At 36.5% G+C, this 11885-nt stretch overlaps 1 protein-coding gene across 2 annotated transcripts in view; it reads left to right on the top strand.

Moving 5' to 3' along the window:
- The window catches only part of ZFHX4 (zinc finger homeobox 4), a 152302-nt gene that overhangs the window by 28210 nt on the left and 112207 nt on the right, over window positions 1-11885 (top strand). The window lies entirely within an intron of this gene.

Here is an 11885-nt window from a genome sequence, read left to right as displayed (position 1 = left end):
ATATGTATCTGTTTGCAACTGTAATCTATCACAGCCAAGTTATTTTATACTGGTATTTTCAGTAAGCACCACTTTATTATCAATGATATTCAATAGTTAGCATTGTCATCCTTTTGTCTGCCTTTCTTTTCCAAGCTAGTAATGATTTTTCACAAACATGAAAGGGTGTGGTGTAGATAAATATGTTAGTGGAATGGTAACTATATTTTTATCTTTACTGGAAAAAAATATGTGGATATAATGAATATGTGGGAGTGGTGAATACCGTTTATTACACAACTTGTCATGACTTTTTCCAAACCCTAATTATGGGGTAACATATTTTCTTCACTGTGTTTACTGGATTGGCTTGATACCCTTGGTTCATGTACAAAATATAACACATTCATTTCCAAGATTAATAACTTATAACTTACTAAAAACTTCTTTTGTCTAGGGGGATATAAAAATTCAGGAAATATTGCAGACCATTAGTCACTGTAACAAGCTCTAAATATGATTAGAAAATCTATTTTGCAAGTGTTATCTATTGATTTATACTAGAAATCTGTGATAACTAAACTATCAGGAGCCATCTGCTGATTACGGCAACTATGCTGGTTTTCTAATCATGTTGACAATGTGTACACACAGAACAAATACAGAAAAACCTCAGAAGACCTCTTGTTTAATCAAGAAATAACATTTTGCTGGCGTTCAACCATGTTCAAATGGTAGTTCTGAGCTAACACAGGGTGCACAGGCAGTTACATGGGTTTTCATTCTATAACTTGATAGTTGTAACCTTGGTGGATCCGCTATGGACAAAAATGGCAGTAACACAAGATTCGGTCTATTATATTGTCCCACAGCGCTGGCTGCTTTGCTAATTTAATAATGTGTTTTATGTAAATTGTATTTTTTCCTGAGCTCTAAGGGGGATGGAGGTGGGGTTGTGTGCTTGATTGTTGTTTTTTCTTTGTTTTGGTTTGGTTTTTTTTTAAAGAACTGAAGTCCTGTTTTGAAAAGTGCCAGAGGAGCTAAGAGTCTAGAGTCTAGTGACACAGCCTCCATCAGCTGCAGAACTGCCCTCAGAAGTACCTGCTCCCTTGTCACCAGTGAAGCGGTTCCTTGCTCCCTGCACTTACACTGATTGTGGAGCCATACTCTGTGTCAGGTTTTTTAAATGATCTAAGTTAAAGATAGCTGGTTCCTGTCTCTTCTTTTGAGTGTTAACCTGGATTTTCTCAATGATCTGTTTTATGATGCCACCATTCAGGGATATGCTGCTGCAAACCGTATCACAGATAGGAACGACAGAATGGGAGAGGGGAAGGCAAACGACTGTTTTCAGATGGCTTCACTGCCAAAGCTTTAGAGACTGTTGAAAATAAGATACCATCTGCTTTTTAAGTAAAGCTATAGGCATAGCTATGGAGTTGCAGGGTACAAACTATCTACTCAAAACAGCACTGTTTCTTCACTCACTCAACTGAATCCCTAGAGAAATCTTCATCAAATATGTTTGAGTTTGTAGAGTTTTGATTGTATGTTTTGAGTTTTGTCCTACAAAACATTTGATATAGCATAGCAAGGGAATGACTCTTGGCTCTTAGTCCTTACCACCAAAATATCCTGCTGCTGAACCTGCTTCTCTGCCAGATCCTCATTTGTTACATTGAGCAATTCAGTAACACCTGTGTGATGCATACATGGCAACCAACCGTTGCTAATCTTTTAAGTTCGTTCCTTGAATCAGTGAAAGATATCTGAGTGGAGAAGAAATGCACATGCTCTTAAACACCCTCTAAACTTCATGTGCTACAGAAGGAAAATTGGAAGTTTACTGCTGGTAACCATAGGGTTGCAAGTCTCCTAATGTATTTTTAAAGACTTTTCCCTAGAATTGCTAGTAAGTATCTCAGCTTTAGAAAAGTTTCTGTCCATCATGACTTCTTGCAGAAGTTTGGAACTCTGAACCCTGGTAGGCTTAACAAATCTCGGGAAGCAGATAGTATGTACAAGTGCGCACAGTACCTTTCTATAATTTCATTTTAAGGATAATTTGAAGGAGAGGAATGACTTCTTTAGAATATCAACTGGAGTATTAGTATTATTATTTTTTAAGATTTGAGGTTGGTGGTACTACATGTGTCACTAAACCCCAAAATGTTCTAGATGTGTGTGTGCTTTATAATAGAAAGCAGTGCCTTTGTATGTCACCTGGAAAACTTCTAATTATGGGTGTAAATTCAGGCTTCAAGGTAGAAATAAATACGATTTTGGAAGTCTGTAAAGTTATCTGCTAGCAGACTTGATAGTTTTGTCAGGTTCCGGTGAAGCTTTTTGACACCAAGAGAGTTGTAAACTTTTTTCTCTCGATACACCAGATAGATAAATTTTTAGAGCACCTGAGGAAAAAAAGAACATTAATTTGTATGAATAATAGATATATGCCTTGGGAGTGATATCAAATATTCATGAATTGTGTTTATATTCAAGCAGTTCCTCCAACTCTTTTAAAATTAAGGTGCTGTGAATATGATTTGGCAATAAAAACTTTAATACTAAAACCATCTGAAGGCACAGAAAAAGAATCTGTGGCTTTGTTCCTTTGCTTTGTCAATCACCCCAAAGTTTTTTCTTTAGTCATTATATTTATTTAAATGTTATTGTTTTGTGAATTTCCTTTTTATAAATGTTGCCGTAACAACTTGAATCTTTTCCTGTACTTAACTATTGATGGAATAAAATGATGTCTTTTCATAACCATACCTTCTAAAGCTACCATGAACATCAGAGCTTCTCTTCCGAAGCTATATAATTTTAGGCAGTACTGAAATGTCAGTTTTAGAGTTAGATTCTAAATATGGCAAAGTGAAACCTTTAGCTGTTTTCTAAGTTATTTAAAAGAAATGGCCTGATTGCTCCTTACAGAAGTGCAGTATTCAAATGGTGTTAGTAATGCATTTACTAGGAACCAGAACAAAGACGGCCTTACCCTGAGTGAACTCAGCTTGGCCTAAATGAATTTCCCAAAGACATACATTTGGAATTGTGGCTCTTGATATTACCAAATTAAACCACAGAAGAGTTACAACTCCTTGGCAGCATACATCAAGAAGCATTCAGTGACTTCATAAATAAACAGAGAAAGCCTCTATAGCAACAGAGTGCATTTCCATTCTGCAGGAGGAGGCACTCAGCTTCTGCAGGTTTGGGAAGCTGAGGTGGGACAGTGATCTATCCCTGTGGATATAAAGTATATATAGCTGGAACTGCTCTTAAGGAAGCCATTTTGTAGCTTATTCAAATAGCTTTTGATTCAGGGAACTGCGTGTATCATGTCCTGTGCTCATAAAATAGTTTCCAAATACTTTTAATAAATAAATACAGGGTATCCTTTTTGCAAAGTAAACTGGAGTGGCTGAGGAGAAGTTTTAGTTAACCAAGTAACTGAACTACACGAGCAATTTCTAGTCATAAATAAATATTTGAAGTTAGTCTATCAAAAATATTATTAGCTTTAATAGGCTTGTATTGGATATTTACTGCAGTTTATGTCACATATGCAACTATTTAGGAGCTCAGAGAAAGTGACAGGCACCAGTTAGCAGACTAATACTCATCTGTGTGAAAACTACCTTGGTTTTCCCTTTATTGACAAAATATTGATCCATAACACTATTAATGCTATGATTGTCAGTTCAATTTGGATAGATCACTTTACCTCTTATGTTCTCAAACTGCAAAGTTATTACTCAAAAGGATTGACCTGATTTCAGTTTAAGAAGGTTAAAGGTTAGCTCAAAAGCATCATCTGCCTAGCTGCTTAACTTTAAACTGATCAATTTAATGAAAATCTGTTTTGCAGATGGTGTTTTAATGTCTTTGGCAGGATTTAGGCAGCTTTAACATTAGACGTATGCTAGTAAAAATTGTTTCTTTACTTGACCAGAACAACACCTTTTCTTTTATGTTTTAAGGTAAAAGGCATGTGGGATATGGTATTTTGGCAAAGGACCCAGAAGCAGAAAGTGTTGATGATCTTTCCATATGGGCTGAAATACAGAATACCCTTATGTCTATTGCTAATGATGACTGAAGAAACAAACAAAGCTGTATTCATTTTCTACCATAATGTTTTACTTTGAACCCATAAGAAAGAATTTCAGTCAGAACTGTCCTTGAAAAAGGTTTGTCTTCTTTGCCTAGGGTGGAATGCAACAGCATTAACATTTTTAACCTGGCAGAGCATGCCGATTGTCTCTTTCAGATCTTGTATTTGGAGATCAGCAGTATTCTTTTTCCTACTCACAAACTGCATAGTAATTGTATTACTTAGCTATAGATACCATAAATAATAAAACAAATTAGTAAGTCCAAATGGTAAGTTTTATCTGATGGAGGTTGTCTGAATTAACAAAGGATTAGATCCTCAGGAGTGTAAAGCAGAGCTTTGTCTTTTGAGAATCTGGCCTTCACAGATTTTGCCAAGATAATTAAGTTTCAGCACAAGCATGTCTTTCTATTTTCAGATGTATGCAATTCAATAGGAATTTCTTGGGCTGCTAATGCAATACTATTATGTTTGCTTTGTAATTAGCTAGGACTCTATCCCTTTGCTGAAATTCATTGTAATATTACACACACAAGCATAGCTTGCATGTAGCAGTCATGAAAGTGGTGCCCTTTGTTTCATATTGACCTTCCAACTTATTTAAAAAAGAGTTTACAATGAGCCTTTGTTTTGTCTACAAATGATCATAAACAGCTTTCTAAAGAGCCCAATAAAATGAGATAATCACAAATGTATAACATCACATACTGAAAGGGTGGAAGAACAAACGGGGCTTTTACTGTATTTTATAGGATGGATTTATAGTCTGTCCTTGGGTCACTTAGGGCCAAGAATTTTCATGGTCAGCTGCTTGGTCCTGCTAGCTAGCATCCTTTGCAGGAAATGCAAATACCATGCAGCACCTGCTCTTCAGCTGGTGTATGTACCATGTTTTTAAAGTGAGGTGTCCACTTCTCTGCTGGTTCAAAGTCAAAAGCTTAATTAGACCAGCTTTTTTTCTGCATCTGTCATCAATGAAGCAGAATAGTCTGTCTGGATTCCATAGTGCTGTTTGCATATTTGGATTTTAAATCAGCCAGGGTTATTGAATGCTTTGCTCATCTTTATCACGTGCAGGAGGCACAAGTGGGATTTAGTCCTTAGGTAACTTTTAGTGTAACAGTTCCCCAAGGAACACTGCTTGTTTTTTCTCATTATCCTTGTTCTAGATGAAAGGATGGTTGTTAGGAATTAACAACTGAGGTGGGGGGTGTAAAGTATATGTGTATGGGGACGAATGTAATACTGGCCCCAATCACTTTTTTTGCTTTACTCTGGCGTGAAATGTTAATACTTGATCAGTCTAGAATTAAAAACAAGTCACATTCTTTTCGTCTCAATTGTCCTGCACTAACTTGTTAATTTAAAATCAAATATCCTAGATATGTGCCAGTCCAATTATTGGACTGTCATTGTCCCAGTATGATGGGAAAAGAGGTCAGGAGATTGTGCAGTGTTGATTTGCATAGAAATCATTGTGGAAAGGAAATTGGAATATGTCTGCACATCTGAGGAGCCACAGAATATTTTGCTTAATTTTATTCTTTTTTGTTTAGATGAAGAAAGCTGCTTTCAGTGATAAACAAAAGTTATTCTAATTTGTTGCTAAACATAAACCTCACTATAGAGGATATTTCGATTTTTATGGCACTTTCAGTTTTTTTTTCATTAAAGGTTTTAAATATTTTATGAAATTATGAAATTTAATTTCCACTGTAAATTGTAGTTACTGTAATTCAGATTATGCTGTTGTGCTTTACATGTATAAAGAGAAACAGATATTCAAAGAACATTATGTAGTCAGCAGTACATAGCTATACATAGCATATATGCCTACTGTATATACTTAAACACTACAGGCAAGTACATTTATTATAAAAAAAAACCAAACAAGTTGTGTACCAGCAGAATAGCAATTTCAAACCTGTTCTTTTTTATTTTAAATTTGAAATATAATAGTATAAATAATTTTCACATATATTTCATGTATATTTAATTTAATATTCAGATGTCATTTAGTCCTCAGTCCTACATAACTGTCTGTAAAAAATAGCAGACATTGTATCCAGCTTATGGTACACTGCTAAAGTCATGGTTTAGGAAATCCCCTTGTTATTTTGCTGAAATATTGTCCAGGATCCTAGTCTGCATACTGTCCTGGCTGAAGATGTATAAAATTACTTTTTGAAAGGAGGCTGTGCCAGGATATTTGGACATGAATCGCAATGTGCTCTCTGCCCAGTGGAGTCCAAGCTCATAACTTCTCTTGCAGAGCAAGAAGAGTGAGCCAGGAGGAGAGCAAAAACAGCATAAAGAGGATCAGCCTCATTTATTCAGTACACTCAACACACAAAATGGCTGTATAACAGCTGTTCTTTGTGCCTGGAGTTCTTTCATTCTGACATTAAGAGAAATATGTAATTACTTCTGACTGAGATTCAAAGTAGAGATACAGTGTATAGTGTATGTAAGAGTATTAGGTCAATATGAGTGCATGTGTATGCGTGCATAAATAGATTGCAACTATGTATTTAGCAGCCACTTTCTCCCAACCTTGCAGCATAGATTTTCTTGTTACCTTTAGGAGATTTTATCTGATATTACACAACTCACTACAGGTGTCTTCTCTAAAATTCTAATTACATTTTAGCAGACTCTCACAGGTGTTTTTTTTTTATTTCACCATGTCTTCCATGTAGTTAAGAATGAGGACCCCCCCAAAAAACGACTGAGACATAGAATCATAGAATCAAATTAGGTTCAAAAGATTTTTAAGATCATCAAGTCCAACTGTTACCCCAGGACTGCCAAGACCACCTCTAATGATAGGAAAGTTGTATTTTGACATGAATATGTGTACTTCAGCCTTGCTATTGCTTTTGCTGAGTGTTTCAGGAGAAACACTGGCCTTTGCATTTGTCAGTCCATCCAGACCAAATGCCAGGATTGGGAAATTATAGGATGGTTGATGGGAATAAAATCTTAGAGACTCCATATGTACAGGTCTGAGCTTTCAGCAGTTTGATACACTGCTCTTGAGACTGTATTGGCTATATATGTGCCTATCTTGCTAGATAGACAAATTCATTTTCTGCAGTATTTTTTTCTCCTTTGGTGTACCACTGGATCGATGCTCCAGTCAGATTTTGTAAGGAAAGATAGTGAAGAGGCTGATGTGAAATGCAGAGTAATATCAATTCTGTTGGGTTTAGCAAGAACTAGGCACACTGCAGGAGACAAATTTTAATGGATAGACTTCCATGTGTATGTTTGTGAGCAAAATACAATACAGTACAACAAGAAATAGGTAGTAATTACATTAAATATGGATAGGGGTTTTATGTTAATAAACCATAAATTACAAATGGTAGTTTCTGACATTTTTTTATCTTGGTGCTGTATCTGTTAGGCTGGTGTACTTAGTACAGGCAGATAGTGTAGGATGATTATTGTACATCCTTATGATGATGCATATGGAAAGTTAAGCTTTGCTAAGAACCTCAGGACTTTTGCTTTGTGGATAGCTGTGAAGGAGGATGTCATGGAAATGACCCCTTAGACTGTCAGAAGGTGCCAGCCTGACAGTTCTGCAGCAGACAGATACACAGAGAGTATTGTGCACCATAGCCTTGGGGGAAACTGTATGTGCTACTCTCCCTGTGGGAGGGAAGGCATTAAGATAATCTTTAGCTTTTAAAGGCAGGGGGCATTGAAGGAAACAAAAATTGGGCAAAGGTAGTCCTTGAATGATGAAGTGTAGAGATTCCCATGCCTTGGGCATACTCTTGCAGTAGCAGTGACAAAAACAGAAAAAAAAGCTTTTGTCATGTACAAGGAGCATGAGCAATACTCCTTGCTTATACGCACAAATAGAAACTACATATTGCTAATGGGAGCCATGAATGGTAATATACTAATCTTATTCCAAGAGTTGCATTTTGACCACATGAGTTCCTAATAAAAAAAAGGTCTTTTTTTTTTTTCTATTTAAAATGTTATCCTAGAGTGTTAATCAAACCATGCTGTTAAAATGATTCACATATCTAAAATACATGACTATATAACTATGGTTTATTGCTGGATTGTGTGCAGGTAACCTAACATATGGGAACAGTATTTGGAAGTCTGCCCAAAGAAGAGAGCCTGTTTGTGATCTCTGTTCTCCCTTGTAAACTCTCCCAAAGAAGAACATATGCCACTTCTTTGTACTTCTCCTGGAGAGAACCATAGGGCAGCCTCTACCCATAAATGCAGCACAGAATCTGCTGTTCAGGGATAGTTTGTGCCCAAACTTTTTATAGAAAAATAGATTACCCTTGTTCAGAGAAAGTGCAAGATCAATCCTATTGTGATGACCCTGTTTAAAACAAAGGCTTACAGTGGAAACTGTTTTTACCAGAACTTTAGCATCCACTTCCAATGGTGTATATCATTTCATTCTAAAGCTGTTTAACATGTATGGAATTTCTCCACTGACATCCTAAATTAGTGACTGGGCCTGTAGCAGTCCTTGTCTGGGGAAGTGGGGGAGGTCAGTCGTTCTCAGACTTCTTTATTAAGAAGGAGGATATTTTGCATGGGAAATTCTATAAAAAAGTTGCAACTGACTGAAGTATCATACCAGGTATGACTGATCTTATGCTAATTTCGAAACTCTGTATTCTAACAGCAAAAGAGAAGGAAGGCCACTTCTTATTCACAGAATCACATAATCACAGTTTCAGAATATCTGGAGTTAAAAGGGACCCATAATGATCATTGAGTCATACTCACTGCTCCTCACAGGACTGCCAAATGTGAAATTGTATGACTAAGAGCACTCCTTGAACTCTGATAGGCTTGGTGCCACTACCACGTTCCTGGGGAGCCTGTTCCAGAAACTGGCCACCGTCTCAGTGAAGAATCTTTTCCTAATGTCCAGTCTGAACTTCCCCTGATGCAGCTTCATTCCATTCAAAGAACAATGTTCCTATTTTCTATGTAACCTAGACAAAGACTTGCTCTCTGGAAAGTAGATTCAGGCAAAATTACTAAAATTTTATAACTGAATAAACACTTTGTGAATGACAAGAAGCTTGATATTTTTACAGCTAGAACAATAAAACAAAATCTAAGGAGGATCTTGGTGTTTTTGCTCTTTGTGTCTGCTAGTGATGAGAGCATGGAAAAAGGCTCACTCTACTACTGAAATGAGACAGCTTTTAGTATCTAGATGTTACTATTTTAGAAACACCATTTGACATTTACAGATATGTACACAGCTAATGAATGGCTGGAAATCAGGAAGAATGAAGCTGGTGGAAAAAACGAGGCCAAACTGCAAGTGTTTCCGAAAACCTTATGTCCTTATTTGTCCAGGAACTTCTGTGACTCAAAAGCTTTGACCCAGGACAAAGTCAGGATCCTGCTGGGATATATTAGAGCAGGATTTTCTGAAGTCAGCTCTCAGATGACAAAGATCACAGGCCACAAAAACAGTTTAAGACTAATTTTACCAAATTTATGACCTAGAGTCATTGGGCAGATTTGAAAGCACTACTGTAATGGTCCCTGGGACTAATCCTGGTGCAGCTGCATCTCAGAAACAAGAGTTGTACCTAAGTTGTGGATATCATTTGTTAGTTTTTGACTAGCTAAGATGATCTCATAGGTGATGATGAATTGGATATGCTATTAATGTGCTCTGTCTCCTTTTTCCTATATCCATTGTATGTACTGGTATCTTTGTGATACTTGAATTTCTTTGATTTATAGAACTCAATGGATAAAAATCTTTGGAATTAGTCACTGGGACTCCTGACAGGAAAAAAAAACAAAATCCTTTCTCAATTAGATACCTTAGTCTCTGAATGTTTTTATTTCATTTCCTGAAAAAATGTTTGTGAGAGCATCTGTGACTCAACATATTACATATATTACCTGGATTCAGAAGTCTTTCTAGGGTGTTTCTTTTCTTTCATGAGTTCTCTAGTGAACAGTTCAAATTCTGTGGCCTTGGCTACCTCAAAAGTATCAAACAGATAAGGTTTACTTAAAGCATTTCTGGATATACAAAGGACAAGAGCTATGCTTGGTTTTGAAGAGTTGTATGTTTGCAATTTTTTTGTGATAAGGAAGAGAATTGAGCTGATAATCAATAAAAGAAGAACTCTGAAATCTCATGTTACAGAGTTCAAGCTTGTATCCCAGTTTACTCAGCTGTTGTGCCGTGCAGATACAAAGGCTTTGTGCCTCACATGTTTGCAACAGGAACTAAACAAATGTCTCTCCTGTACTTCTAGTAGTTGTTTGTCCTAATAGATTTAGAAGGTGAGCTCAATACTGTCTGGACTAGGAAACAGAGCATAGCCTTGGGAGAAAAGAAAATGTGTCTCTAACTGTGCAGAGGTGAGTAAGAGGTTGGCCTTAGTATGTTTGGCAGTCTAAATGGACCTTATTGAAATGTAATTAAGCATACCACTTAATGAGAAGAAATGTCTATGTCTTTCTCTCTGCCTATATTTGTCCATACTCGTGCTTAATAGAGTGTCTGTTACTGGGAGAAATGAATTAGAGATGGAGTCTGAAGTTGTTCATGCACGTGAGAACTTGGAGAGGCAGATTATTATCCAACACTAGTGTTAGGGAGGAAGTCGCAGTTGTTGGAGACTGGGTTTCTTGCACAGGGGTTGCAGTGGAAGAAAGCAAAAGAGCAGGTGTGTGTGCTTATAAAAGTGTACACTTCCCAAGAGCATAAACAGAATTTAAAACTATGTGTGTCCATACATACCCCAGGCTGCTACTGTCACCTACTATAATATAGTACAAAAGTATATATATGTTAGTGTCTGCTGCAGTAAAGGTTGGATTTCCATTACTGTTTTAATTTTCTTCTCCCAGTTATTATTAGCTTTCTTAAAGGCACTGTTAGGGCTGAAGTTATCAGGGTTTTGTCAGGGTGTAAAAAATCTTCCTTTCTTCTTTGGAGCTGTTTCTGAGTCACTTAATCATGAGTTGTCTTTCCAGCCTGTCCAAGTGAAAAGTACTCCATTGCAAATAAAGTTAGTCAAGTACACCTCTTGCAGTGGCTGCTCATAACAGAAGAGGATGCTATTTTAGAAGTAACAACACATTAGTAGGCCAAGTATGCAATCATTGTCCTATCACAGCAAATTATACCATTAGTCCACCTTATCTACTCTCCTTGCTCCTGACTGGCTAACAACAATTGCTTCTCAAAGCAGAATTGAAAAAAAATTCTTTCATGGTCAAATACGGAATAATGCTGTCCATACAGGAAAATTATTTTTCTTCTTGCATGTCCTCTGTACTTAACAGAGGCTAAAAATTTGTATTGACATATGAATTCAAGATTGGGTGTGGGGTTCTTTTTGCTCAGAAGTGGTTTTGCGTGGCCTTAGTCATGTGCAAACATCAAATGAGTTTATAAACTGAACTTTTGGCTCTATCACATGCAGTGGGAAGGGGTTCCACAGGTTAATTTAATCTGCACACAAATATAATTTTTCATCTTTTAAAATTCTCTGTCATTCATTTAAGTTATTAAAATTTTGTTTATTTATTAATCTGGTAACAACAAGAAAGATTGTGTGTTCTTACTTGCTTTATGTAATTCTGTGTATGCTTCTATGTAATTTTTATATCTTTCTAATAATCTTTATGATTATTTTATGATCTTTCTATCCTGTCTGCTTTTTACTTAAACTTTTTACAGCCTATTCAGTGTTGCTTTTAGTGGATTTTTTTCCACAATTCTGCTAATCCCACCACTGATCTCTGAACTCCT

This window comes from Pezoporus occidentalis, unplaced genomic scaffold (genome assembly GCF_034315485.1).
Source record: "Pezoporus occidentalis ecotype Australia unplaced genomic scaffold, CSIRO_AGI_Poc_V1 ctg4, whole genome shotgun sequence".
Classification (NCBI taxonomy): domain Eukaryota; kingdom Metazoa; phylum Chordata; class Aves; order Psittaciformes; family Psittacidae; genus Pezoporus; species Pezoporus occidentalis.
Note: the sequence above shows the minus strand (reverse complement) of the source record. Positions and strands in the feature narration are given on the sequence as shown.